Source organism: Myodes glareolus, chromosome 18, assembly GCF_982192425.1.
Source record: "Myodes glareolus chromosome 18, mMyoGla1.1, whole genome shotgun sequence".
NCBI lineage: Eukaryota > Metazoa > Chordata > Mammalia > Rodentia > Cricetidae > Myodes > Myodes glareolus.
The window spans coordinates 70,846,471-70,859,220 of NC_142043.1; the positions used below are offsets into that span (position 1 = coordinate 70,846,471).

Here is a 12,750-nt window from a genome sequence, read left to right on the forward strand (position 1 = left end):
GAGGATCTCTGTGGCTTTCAGAACAGCTTGGTTGTGTAAAGAGACCCAGTATTAAACAACAAAACAAACAAAACTTCACAATTGAGAGATCTTATAGAAGAGAGAAGGCATCTTTCAATCGGGAGTCACTGGAATCTTTGATGTTTGAATTGTCTAAACTGTGAGGTGTCCATATTCACCCCAACATGAGGTAACATAATAGATAATTGTCTGCCCCAGGGTCTCAGGGTCTCAGTGGCAGTCTGAGTCCACACCTGGGGATTGTGAACCTTTTCAGGGATTCCAGGACATCAGGACAGGGAGGAGAGCCACTGTTCCACCTCATCCTGAGTGGATGCCCTGAAAAGAATACACTGACCCATAAAATTAAGAGCCCTGTGGGTAGTGAGCCCTACACAGGCCTCCTGAAGTGCATACAGTGTCTTAAAACCCCAGGAGGGAAGCCCCCTCTTTGTATTAAAAGTGCACATTCATCCTGTGTGTAAAAAGAGTCTGTTAATCTTGGGGCCTCTCAATACAAAATGTTCTACACTGCCTGGGTACACTGGAAGAGTGTGGTACTGACCACACCTGTATGTACACACACACACACACACACACACACACAAATACACACACACATACAAATACACACACTACACACACATACACATTCACACACACTACACACACACTACATACACATACACATACCACACACACATACACACACACACACACACACACACACACACAATGACAGGTCTCCAGTGGACTGGGGACTAGCATGCCAACCACTCAGAGGACAGTCACTGGAATGAGGCTGCCTGTAGCTGCGAGGCTGCAGGGTGGAGAAGGCAAGCAGAGCGACTGTCAGTGTCTCCCTTCAGGAATGGGGTGTGGGGGTGCTGCTCCAGGACTGGGTAGCTGGTCAGGGTCTTAGGACATGGGGAAACAGAACAAAAAGTGCATTCAAGGAGAGAATTTGTCACCATTAACAGAGGAACATTTAAATATCTGAACACATCAGTGTTGGAATCTAAGGACCCAGGTTCCCAGAGGACCAAGGAGGGAGACTTCACAGAGAGCTCTGTCAGCCTGTTCAGCCTGGACCACTGCAGCAGGGCTCAGGGAAGGAGTCACCTCAGGGCTGCAGGGGAGAAGCAGCCACACTCTCCCACAATGGCCCCACAGCCACACTCTCCTGTGTCTGTGCCAGCCTCACCCCCATGCCAGCCACACTCCAGGCTCACCAGGGCACATCACAGCTGGAGGTCCTCAGGGTCAGTGGTCACCACAGTTACAACAGGTCACACACCCTCAACCAGAACACACACAGTGCGGGTTCCTGTCTTCCCCTTCCTGTAACAGCTGTGGTCCTGAGGGCAAGCATCTGCCTGGGTCCAGAGATGCAGTGACTCGGTGCTGAGGTCTTCCTCTCACACCACCACCTGATAGGGGCCTCCAGCCTGGACACCCAGTCTGCACAGCCGGGCTCTCCAGTGGAAGGAGAAGCCGCTTTGTGAGCTAAGTGCTGCAGGGGCTCAAATTCCCTAAGTAACAATCCCTCCACACATCACCACCTCCCTCATTTCTTTAAGAGAGTTTTAACTCTACAACTTTTCTCTTGGGGAAAAATACTTCAGTGATTGAATTTTGCCCCAAATTTAACCCAAAAATACAGATTCATCTTTTGCCCATGAAAATGGAGATGGAAGCTGTGGGCACCTATTTTAATTGGGCTGTAGGGACACTGGTGTTTGCATTGAGGTCTCTTCTAGTTAAGCTATTGGTGATGTAGGTGATCAGCAGACATACTGGGAAACCAGAGTTGAAGGCGTAAGTCACAGACAATCCCACACCAGTTTGGAATTATGATTAATATAATGGTTATTTATTCAAAGGGGAAAAAACTTACAGATTACCGTCCCAGACAACAGCCCCTCCGCGCGAACATGAAAGGAGTCCAGGGGCCGGAAACGGAGCCGGAAGACAAAGAGAAAGTGGAGGACAGCCGCTGCTTTTTTTAAAGGGAGAGACCACGCCCCAATGGGCTGGTAACTCAGCGGCGATTGGCTGAAGGAGCTGAAGGAACTCCCACAGCATCTCCCCCTTTTGTTTATGTAAGAGAGTTCTAAGCCTACTACGCAATTATATACAATAAGTACAAACCTACGAAATTATATACAATAAATACAAATATCCTATTCTAACTAGCTTAAGTCTTGTATAACAAATAACTTGGCCAAGTCATGAAAGGAAAGTAACTACATTTATATAATCTTCAATCCCATCGAAGATCTGAGAAGGGAAATAATGTTATCTGAGTAATTAGGAAGTGCAATCAAACAACTTCCAGAACATGTAACAAATCGCAGAGACAACTGGCTACCTGGACAAACACCCAAAGTCACATTTGCAGCGTTGAAGCAACCAACTTTGGCTAAGGCCTGATGTAACTGACATACCATTTTCAAAGGCAAGAAACTTCAAAACTATCTTACCCTGTCTTGGCAGGATATGACAGTCTTGTTTTATCCATTTACGGATATTCTGTAACTCTGTCAGTAGTTGAGGTATGAGCATTTCTTTACCCAAAGGCCAGTTCTGCCAAGAAGAAAGGCTCCAGGTGGAGTGTCTTTGGTGCTCAACATTCTCTCGGGCATAGATCAGTGTTGCCAGGAGTGATTGTGTCTCCCTACCATAGAACTCTGAATTAGATTAAAGGCCATTTTCTACAGCTCTTTGAAGAGGTTGAAGATTATCTATCTATACTGAATATAATCTCTATATATCTAAAGAACCTGATTAGTCTAATTATAAATGACAAACTTAGATGACTGTTGATCTATATAATTCTCAATATCTATCTAACTTAAAGACTGAGATAATAAACAAGTGTGCAATAATTGAGGACAATGAGACCTCCAAATATAAACAATGTGCAAGTATACACTGCAATATGGTAAATATATATCAATACATAAACAATATATAAGTATCTTAATCAGAGGTAGAAGTGTACAATGCAATATGGTAAATATACATATATCAATACAATATATATATACAAATACATAAAAATGTTTTAAACAGAGGTAGAAGCATGAAGCATGCATGCATAAAATAGTCAACATAATTTAACTTTGTATCAATATATAAGAATCGATACCAATATGTTTGTCTAAAAGCAATAACTCACAAGTACAAATCTGTTTATCCCATAATCCAATTATCCCTCCCTTTTTTTTTTTGTTTTTTGTTTTTTTTTTTTTTTTTTAGGATTCCTGTGCTTATAAAATTCCTCCCCCAACCCTCAACCATATACTAATTATAACCAACCCCTAAATGATGTCCCTAAACCCAAGGACAAACTTTATTGGGAGAGGGGACGTCGTTCTCTAGAATTACTTCCAGCTGTCATGGGGGCGACGTTCTTTCTGGGGGATCCTGTGAAAGTAAAATGATGGTTAAATTTCAAGATCAATGTCTTTTAAAATTGCAAATAGTCTCTGAGTATTTTGTGGAGGTCTGGCCAGAATGTTGTACAAGATGTGCACCATTTCAGCACGTTGGAACCGTCTTGTGCAGCTGGTACCCAAAACAGGTCTTGTAGTAGCGCTATCAGTATCATGACGTCATATCAACCAGGTGGAGTTGTTGTTATGGGGCCCCATCTTCTTCCTGGAAACTTCAAATGTCACTGTAGGAAAAACTCATTGTTCATTGTGGAAAACTTAAACATTAATTATATAGACATATACATGAATACCTATATTCAATGAGAGACATGATAGATATATTTAATGAAGGTATGATAGATATGAAGAAAAGTAAAGATGTTTTCTAAACTCATATTTCTTTCTGTCCCATATCATGGCTCTTGACATGAGACAGAAACTCCAGAAACTCTGGGTTTTTCTTTAAACAACAGGCTTGGAATTAGAGAGGGACTGAGCCAGAGTCCAACTCTAAAACCAGCTCTATAAATTTAGAAATATGATTTAGTATATGGTACTTACAGAACCTATTCAGTTTTCTTGATAGTCCCTATTGGGCCGTTATTTTCCATCTGTCAGTATTCAAATATCCAGGGTCCCTTGAACTTTTCAAAGATCAGTGTTTTCCTGTGGAGATAAGAACAGAACCCTGCCCCCATTCTATATGCTTTTCTTACCACCTGTATGGTTATCATCATTGTAGATGCTGTCATTTCTCCTTTCCAAGAGGTTTCTCCTCTTCAAATCGAACCTTTATTAATTTTGATGGTATCCACAATTTTTCTTCTCCTGTGGAAACAAGAGCAAAACCCCTTCCCCAACGTAGCACATCTCCTGGCTTCCATTGAGAGGTCAGCACGTCTTTGAAATAAACAGGTTGGTTTAGTTCAGAAGTTTTTTCCATTATCCAATGCCTCTCTGCTGCTGTTGTTCCTTTCTCATTAGCATTAAGAAAATTCAAGGTTAATAAAGCATTATGCAATCTATTTCTGGGGGTATCTTTCGTCCCTTTCTGTTTGTTTAGCATATCCTTTATAGTACGATTTGATCTTTCTATAACTGCCTGACCTGTAGGATTATTTGGTATACCTGTAACGTGTTTTATATTATAACAAGCAAAGAAGCGTTTCATTTTCTTAGATACATATGCTGGACCATTGTCTGTCTTTATTTGTGCAGGTATACCCATGATGGCCATAACTTCCAATAAATGTGTGATTACCGAATCAGCCTTTTCTGAGCTCAGGGCAGTTGCCCATTGAAAACCTGAATACGTGTCTATGGTGTGGTGTACATATTTTAATTTACCAAATTCCATAAAGTGGAACACATCCATCTGCCAGATTTCATTCCTTTGAGTACCCTTTGGGTTACTCCCTGCAGGCAACGGTGTTTGATTATAGAAAGAACAAGTAGGACATCTCTTTATAATGTCCTTAGCTTGTTGCCATGTAATGGAAAACTCTTTCTTTAAGCCTTTACTATTGACATGATGTTTTTTATGAAATTCTGAGGCCTGCAGAACGCTTCCAATCAATAATTGGTCAATTTCAGCGTTACCTTGTGCTAGAGGCCCAGGCAGACCGGTATGGGACCGGATGTGTGTTATGTACATTGGACAAAGCCTATTCCTAATTATGTCCTGTACCTCGATAAACAATGAAGTCAACTCTGTGTCATCTGGTATGAATTCAGCGGTTTCAATATGCAAGATAACTCTTTCTGCATATTGTGAATCTGTAACTATATTAAGAGGTTCTTTAAAATCCCTTAGCACCATAAGAATGGCATATAATTCTGCCTTCTGGACAGAATTATAAGGGCTTTGTTCCACCTTACTCAATTCTTCCGATTTATAACCTGCTTTCCCTGATTTATTTGCATCGGTATAAAATGTCCGAGCTCCAGTTATTGGAGCATCACGTACAATTCTAGGAAGAATCCAAGAAGTTCTCTTTATGAGGTTAAGTCTATCACTTTTGGGATAGTTGCTGCTAATTTCTCCCAAAAAATTAGCACAAGCTCTTTGCCATGGTTCATTATCTTCCCATAACTTTCTTATTTCCTCAGTAGTAAAAGGCACTATAATTTCTGCTGGGTCTATACCTGCTAGTTGACGAAGTCTCAGTTTACCTTTTATAATTAATTCTGAAACCTTTTCTACATAAGTTTTTAATTTTTTACTTGGTTTATGAGGTATAAATATCCACTCTAAAATAATATCTTCCCTCTGCATTAAAATCCCTGTAGGAGAAATTCTGGAAGGCAGTATGACTAGGATGGAACTAAGATTCGGGTTGACCCTATCCACATGTGCCTCCTGTAATTTTTCCTCAATCATTGTCAGTTCCTTTTCTGCTTCAACTGTCAATTTTCTGGGACTATTCAAATCCTTATCACCATCTAAGGTTTTGTTTAAATGAACTATTAGATCAGGTGTTATCCCAACAGCTGGTCGTAGACTGGAAATATCTCCTAACAATCTTTGGAAGTCATTAAGAGTCCGTAACCGGTCTCTCCTAATTTGTGCCTTTTGTGTTCGAATTTTCTCTAACCCTATTCTGTAGCCTAGGTAATTAATAGAATCTCCTCTTTGAATCTTTTCAGGGGCAATTTGTAATCCCCACCTAGGCAAAACTTTCTTTACTTCTTCAAACATACTTTCCAAAGTATCTTTATTTGAATCAGATAATAAAATGTCATCCATGTAATGATAAATTATGGACTTGGGAAATTGCTTACGAATTATTTCCAGTGGCTTATTAACAAAATATTGACACAATGTGGGACTATTGAGCATCCCCTGTGGGAGGACAGTCCATTGATATCTCCTAGTAGGCTGAGAATTATTATAAGTAGGCACTGTGAAGGCAAATTTTTCTCTATCCTTTTTTTGCAAAGGTATAGTGAAAAAACAATCTTTCAAATCAATAACTATAAGAGGCCATCCTCTTGGTAATAGAGAAGGCAAAGGAATTCCAGATTGTAGCGGACCCATAGGCTGAATTACCTTGTTGACAGCTCTTAGATCTGTCACCATTCTCCATTTACCAGATTTCTTTTTTACAACAAACACAGGAGAATTCCAAGGGCTGGTTGATTCTTCAATATGGTTAGCATCTAGTTGCTCTTGTACCAGCTGTTCCAAAGCCTGTAACTTATCTTCAGCTAGAGGCCACTGCTTGATCCATATTGGCTTCTCAGTTAGCCATTTTAAAGGTAGGGCTGTTGGTACCTCTAAAGGTTTGCTATTGGCTGTGTGTTCTTGTACAGCCTGAATGGCTGGTGACCTTTTTCCATAATACCTCATTATATCCTTCCCAGAATTGTGAGTTCCTGGAACTACAGGAATGTTAATCTGGGTATTCCATTGCTGTAGCAGGTCACGGCCCCATAAATTTATTGCAATATTTGCTATATATGGCCTTAATCTTCCTATTTGCCCTTCAGGCCCTATGCATTCCACCCATCTTGTGCTTTGTTTTACACGAGATAGGGTTCCAATTCCCAGGAACTGAACATCTACCTCATGAAGAGGCCAATTCGGATGCCAGGATTCTGGAGTAATTATACTTACATCCGCACCTGTGTCTAATAAGCCTTCAATAAAAATGCCATTTATACAGACTCTTAGCTTTGGTCTTTGATCGTTAATATACGTTTGCCAAAATATACGTTTACTCTGTCCTCCTGAATTTTTTGACTCATTCTCCACATGTAATTCATCATTTAGACCAGTATTACTTTTTACGGCAGACATTGGAGTTTTTAATTTTCTTGGTGAGACACATTTTCGACTGTAACTGGGAATGACTGGGCCACTTTTGGCTTGGGGGCCTGCGAGAGGCCCCTCAAGGAGTTTCCCGATGGTATCGGGTTGCCTTGTCTGTCTGTTGTTGACCTGCATTCGTTGGACCAATGTCGGCCTTTACCACATCTTCTGCATATACCTGAAGGCTGAGATCTCCTACTTTTGTCATTCCCAGAGGAGATATTATTCCTAGGATTTCTTTGCCTGCAATCCCTTTTCAGATGTCCTAATTTACCACAATTAAAACACCTGGTAGTTTGATGTCTCCTCATAGCTTTGGAAATCGCTTCTCCTACCCAGGATTCATCGTTATAGCTAAACATCTCAACATTCATTGTATGCTGTATCCATTCTTCCATTGGTGCTGATCTAGATCTTAAAGGCCCAATTATCTTTTTACATTCAGTATTTGCATTTTCAAAAGCTAGAGATTCAAGAAGTATTCGTCTAGCTTCTGGGTCTGTTACCCCTATGTCCAGAGCCTTAATTAATCTTTGCACAAAGTCAGTAAAGGGTTCTCTCTGTCCCTGCCTAACCCTGGTATATGATTCGACCCTTTTTGCTGGATCTTGTATTCTATTCAAAGCATTCAAGGCTGCTTTGTGACATAAGGACAGCACTTCTTCATCATAAAGAGCTTGGACCTGTGGATCAGCATATGCTCCTACACCAAGAATTTGATCTTGGGAAACCTCCACACCTTTTGCTCTTCCTTGCTGTTCCATATGTTTGGATTCTTCTCTGAAATAAATTCCAAACATCAAGGAAGGCCCATCATCTAAAACTGCAGACACTAGCTGAGAGAAATCATGGGGGGTAGCTCTGACATTAGAAGCCCAAGTCCTTATCATTTCCTTAACAAATGCAGAGTGCAAGCCAAAGTTAACGACAGCTTGCTTAATTTCTTTTAAATCATTCATTGCTATTGGTGTCCATCTAGCTTCCTTAACTCCCTTTGAGCCTTTGGAAGTTAACCCTTTGTCAGAATAAATTACAGGGTATGTTGTTAGGACCCTGGGTAAGCCAGTTCTAACAGCTGGTGGTGGCATTGTATCCTGTCCTTGTGCCTTCTTACTCTGTTCACCAGCTCCAATAGTTTCTTCAATCATTTCTAATCTTTTTATCATTGTATCCCTTAAATCCTGAATCTCCTGACCTACCCGTGTTTCTAGTAATTTCACTAAGGTATCAGTTTTTTGGTTCCCATTCTGGAGGTTCATTCTATCTGTTACCTTATCAAAACTTTGTGGTAACATCTGAACGTCAAATTCAACAGCCTGTACCCTTTCAGGTAACTTCCTAGTACCCTTGGACATGGAGTCAATTTTGTCTATCATAGTATCCACTTGTTCAGATAACCCCTGATTTTCAATAATTTTAATCCTTTCAACTAGTTGTTCAATATTAGTCCGTAAAAGTCGTATCTTTCTTAATGATAAAATATTGAAAAGAAAACTGAAACCTAGTAACAAGTAAATTAATATATTCCCATAGTCATATAAACCTTGCATGACATAATCCATTGTATTAATAAAGAAAACAGTAAGATTGGCGTTGGAAACAAAAACTGCCATATTACCTCTTGTCTAGTTGGTGGCGCTGTTGCCAAGTTGCGACTAGAACCACTGCAAAGGTGACTTAAACAGGTCCTGTTTCAGTGTCTGCCTTAGTATTTGTTAAAAACTAGGAAATATAAGTTGCTCAAGAAAGAAAGTTTAATTAAATCAATTCCATACACGGAACCAGAAACCCAGAATCCAGGGGTAGAAAAGAGCAACCCGGAAGCCGCGTATGCCTCCACGTGACCGAGTCGTTCTGATTCACGCCACTAAAGCGCCGCACTTACAAGGGAAATTTGAAAACAACTCAGAAAAGAGCAAACCAGGCAGGCAGAGACTGTCCCGAGCCTGTGGAGCTTGGGAGGCGTGGGGTTTAACTGAACTGCTGGCTCCACACACAGGGCACAGGCCGCAGCTGAGGGAGGTCTCGTGACTAGCCGAGCTGGTAGCAAGCAGTTGAGTGGGGGGGAAGGGGGGGTTCTACAACCAAACGTGGGGCGCCAGATGAAGGCGTAAGTCACAGACAATCCCACACCAGTTTGGAATTATGATTAATATAATGGTTATTTATTCAAAGGGGAAAAAACTTACAGATTACCGTCCCAGACAACAGCCCCTCCGCGCGAACATGAAAGGAGTCCAGGGGCCGGAAACGGAGCCGGAAGACAAAGAGAAAGTGGAGGACAGCCGCTGCTTTTTTTAAAGGGAGAGACCACGCCCCAATGGGCTGGTAACTCAGCGGCGATTGGCTGAAGGAGCTGAAGGAACTCCCACAGCACAGAGTCTTGGTTATGAGGAGTCCCAAGTGGTTCGTTCTTAGCCTCAGTTCCTAAGGCACTCAGTGACAAGAGCATCATCCACCCCACTGTGAATTCTGCTCTGTCCTCAGTAAACCCAAGATCATGTTCCAAGCTGTCACAAGACACTGTGCTGTTGGGGACCGTGAATTTTCTAACTGAATTGTACATGCTATAACATGACTTAACATGAATGATACTTTGTTTAAACAACAACGTTTTACTACAACTTCCTCATAAATGTGTGTTGTGATTAAATGAACTACAGGATTTGTAGGCTTTTTTGTCTCCCGTGGGCAGCCCCCCTGCTGATGGACTTGAAGTGGCCTCAGAGTTGGCACAGAAAACACCCAGACAGGAAATTCTCAGCACAAAATTGCCCAAGAAGGACAAGGTAGAGGGGGTTTGCTACCTTTGAGTGGAACAAAGATAGCAGCAGGAGTGGGTTTTAGGCGGGGTGGGGGGCTGCCTTATAATGAACTGCTTAAGTCCTGATTGGATGTTTGTCAGTGTAGCCAAATAAGGAATTTTGATTGCTGGCCCTTGATGTTTTAAAATTGGACCTTGGTGATCAACCTGCAGGGCAAACACTTGTATGGATTTAAGAGTTTTTTCAAGATACAAACCTAGATCCTATCTTAACTTATTTATGAGCCATCTAGGAAGTCAGAATTCTCCCACAATACCTGAAAATATTAGTAACCCAAATAAAACACAAAGATAATGAGAAAGTTGTGTTCTTCAACACATTCCTGATATAAGACAATTGTTTGCTGCAGAGTAGTTTTATCAAGTGGAATATACCAGACCAGTATCTCTCAACCTAGCATTACAAACTGGATCATTTTATGACAGAGAAACACTGTGCTATCTTTCATGCTTTCACTCAGCACGCAAGATTACAGAATAATTCTAGTAGTGTTCTGTGTCCATCCTGGCATGCTACTCTGAAATCTGGAAAACAAAGGCTCAGCTCTCCATGATAACGACATAAATTAGACAAGTTGTAGGTAGGCTTTATACCCTCTTCAATTCTGTCGTCTGATGTGCGATTCCCCTCTGTGTGCAGTGATTACCATTAATGACTAAGGAAACTAACTACTTTGACCTATAGCAAGGCAGAATTTAGTGAGGCAGGGAAAAGTAAACTGAATGCTGGGAGAAAGAAGGGTGGAGTCAGAGAGAAGCCATGGAGTTGCCAGAGACAGAATCTGGGAACTTTACCCGGTAAACCACAGCCACTTGTTGATATACAGATTAATTAAAATGGGTGAAATTAAGATGTAAGAATTAGCCAAAAGGAAGCTAGAGCTAATAGACCAAGCAGTGATTTAATGAATACAGTTTCTATGTGGTTATTTCGGGGGTAAGGGGCTGAGAACAAACTAGCAGCCCCCTTCTACAGTTGTCAGCTGCTGTTGACACACAATTGCTAAGCTTGAACTGACAATGTTTGGTGCAGCATTAAGGAATTTGATGACATGGGTTTCAAGAAAATAACATTAAATACAACAATTATATCTATGTTTTTAAAAAGAGAGCTCATGGAGTTCTCACTAGACCAGCAGCACACTCAATTTGAATACGTTGTTTTTAAATTATTTGAAAAAGAAGTTTTTCCTTTGCTCATTCTTTCTTTTTGCCTTTATAAGGCTATTTTCATTTTTAAAATAAAATATGCAACTAATGCTAATTTGATTTTTAACATCAAAGTTCATTTAGTGACCATGGACCTTCTGTAACGCAATTGGAGTAAAATACTGATGTTTAAACAAAGTATCATTCATGTAAAAGTCATGTCATAGCATGTACAATTCAGCTAGAAAATTCACAGTCCCCAAAAGCACAGTGCCTTACGACAGCTTGGGAACATGGTCTCAGGTTTACTGAGGACAGAGCAGAATTCACAGCAAGGCTGAAGACGCTCTTGTCACTAAGTGCCTTAGGGACTGATGCTGAGAAGCAACTGCTGGGACTCCTCATAACCAAGACTCTGGTTTCCCAGTGTGTCTGCTGACCACTTACTTCACCAATAGCTTAACTGTCAGAGACGTCAATGCAAACACCAGTGACCCCACAGGCCAATTAAAATGAGAGGTGCCTGCAGCTTCCATCTCCATTTTCATGGGCAAAAGATAAATCTGTATTTTACACTTAAAATTTATGCAAAAGCGAAGTCCTGAAGTGTCTTCCTGAAGATCAAAGTTCGAATATTCAACTCTGTTAAAAGGGTGGAGGGTGGAGTTAGCATGTGGAAGTAATTTTACTCACAGATTTTGAACCTTGCACCTCTCAGCTCATGACTGCAGTTGAACCTTCTACATCTACCATGACCTTCTACTGGAGATGGGGTCAATGCTGGAAAGTCTTCAGCAAGTGTTGGTGTGAGAGGAAGAATTCAATACAAATCACCACATAACTTTTTGTCCTCAGGGCCAGAAGCTTGAGATTGATTCTAACGTGAACCTGCCAGGCATGTTTTCTGAGTGTGTGTGTGTGTGTGTGTGTGTGTGTGTGGTGTTGTAAAGTGGAGCAGAGCAGAATGCAGTCCCACAGTCTTCTGAGTATGGGGGCCTAGTTGGGCCTTGAGGGGACAGGGATGGAAACACCTCTTACTGCTGTCATTCAGGAACCCCACAGGATAATGAGACAGGCACCACTCACAGGAACAAGAATGGGCCTGGTCCTCCATGATAACTAAAAAGACAAGAAATAAACACAGAAGAAAGGGGGAAAGAACTACAGCCGCACTGAGTTCAGGGTAACCTGTCAGAGCAGCCCTAGTTGCTCATAATCCTGGACACAGGACAGGGCTATGCCCATCCCAGTGTCTCTGTGACCAGACTTTGTCACCATGTGGTTATATTAAGTGACTAGGACAGACAGCCAAGGAGGACATAGCTGAGGAGTGAGCACACCACATGACTGAGCTCCACCTGGCACAGCCCCACCCTCACTCAGCTCCCACAGACTCCTCCTGTCCCCCACCCTGACACTCAGCACAGCAAACACAGATCCTGGAAGGTTCTCCATGCTGCCATTTATTTTCTCCATCTGAAAGACCTCCGGAGCACGGAGACTTCCACTCAAGTCTCTGGATAGCA

The 12,750-nt window shown here is 41.5% G+C and overlaps 1 protein-coding gene across 1 annotated transcript in view; it reads left to right on the forward strand.

Annotated features, from left to right (window-relative positions):
- Positions 1–12,750, forward strand: part of LOC148119248 (H-2 class I histocompatibility antigen, Q10 alpha chain-like) — a gene marked incomplete at its 3' end in the record, with an annotated part of 148,002 nt that overhangs the window by 27,728 nt on the left and 107,524 nt on the right. The gene's annotated exons all lie outside the window — the stretch shown is intronic.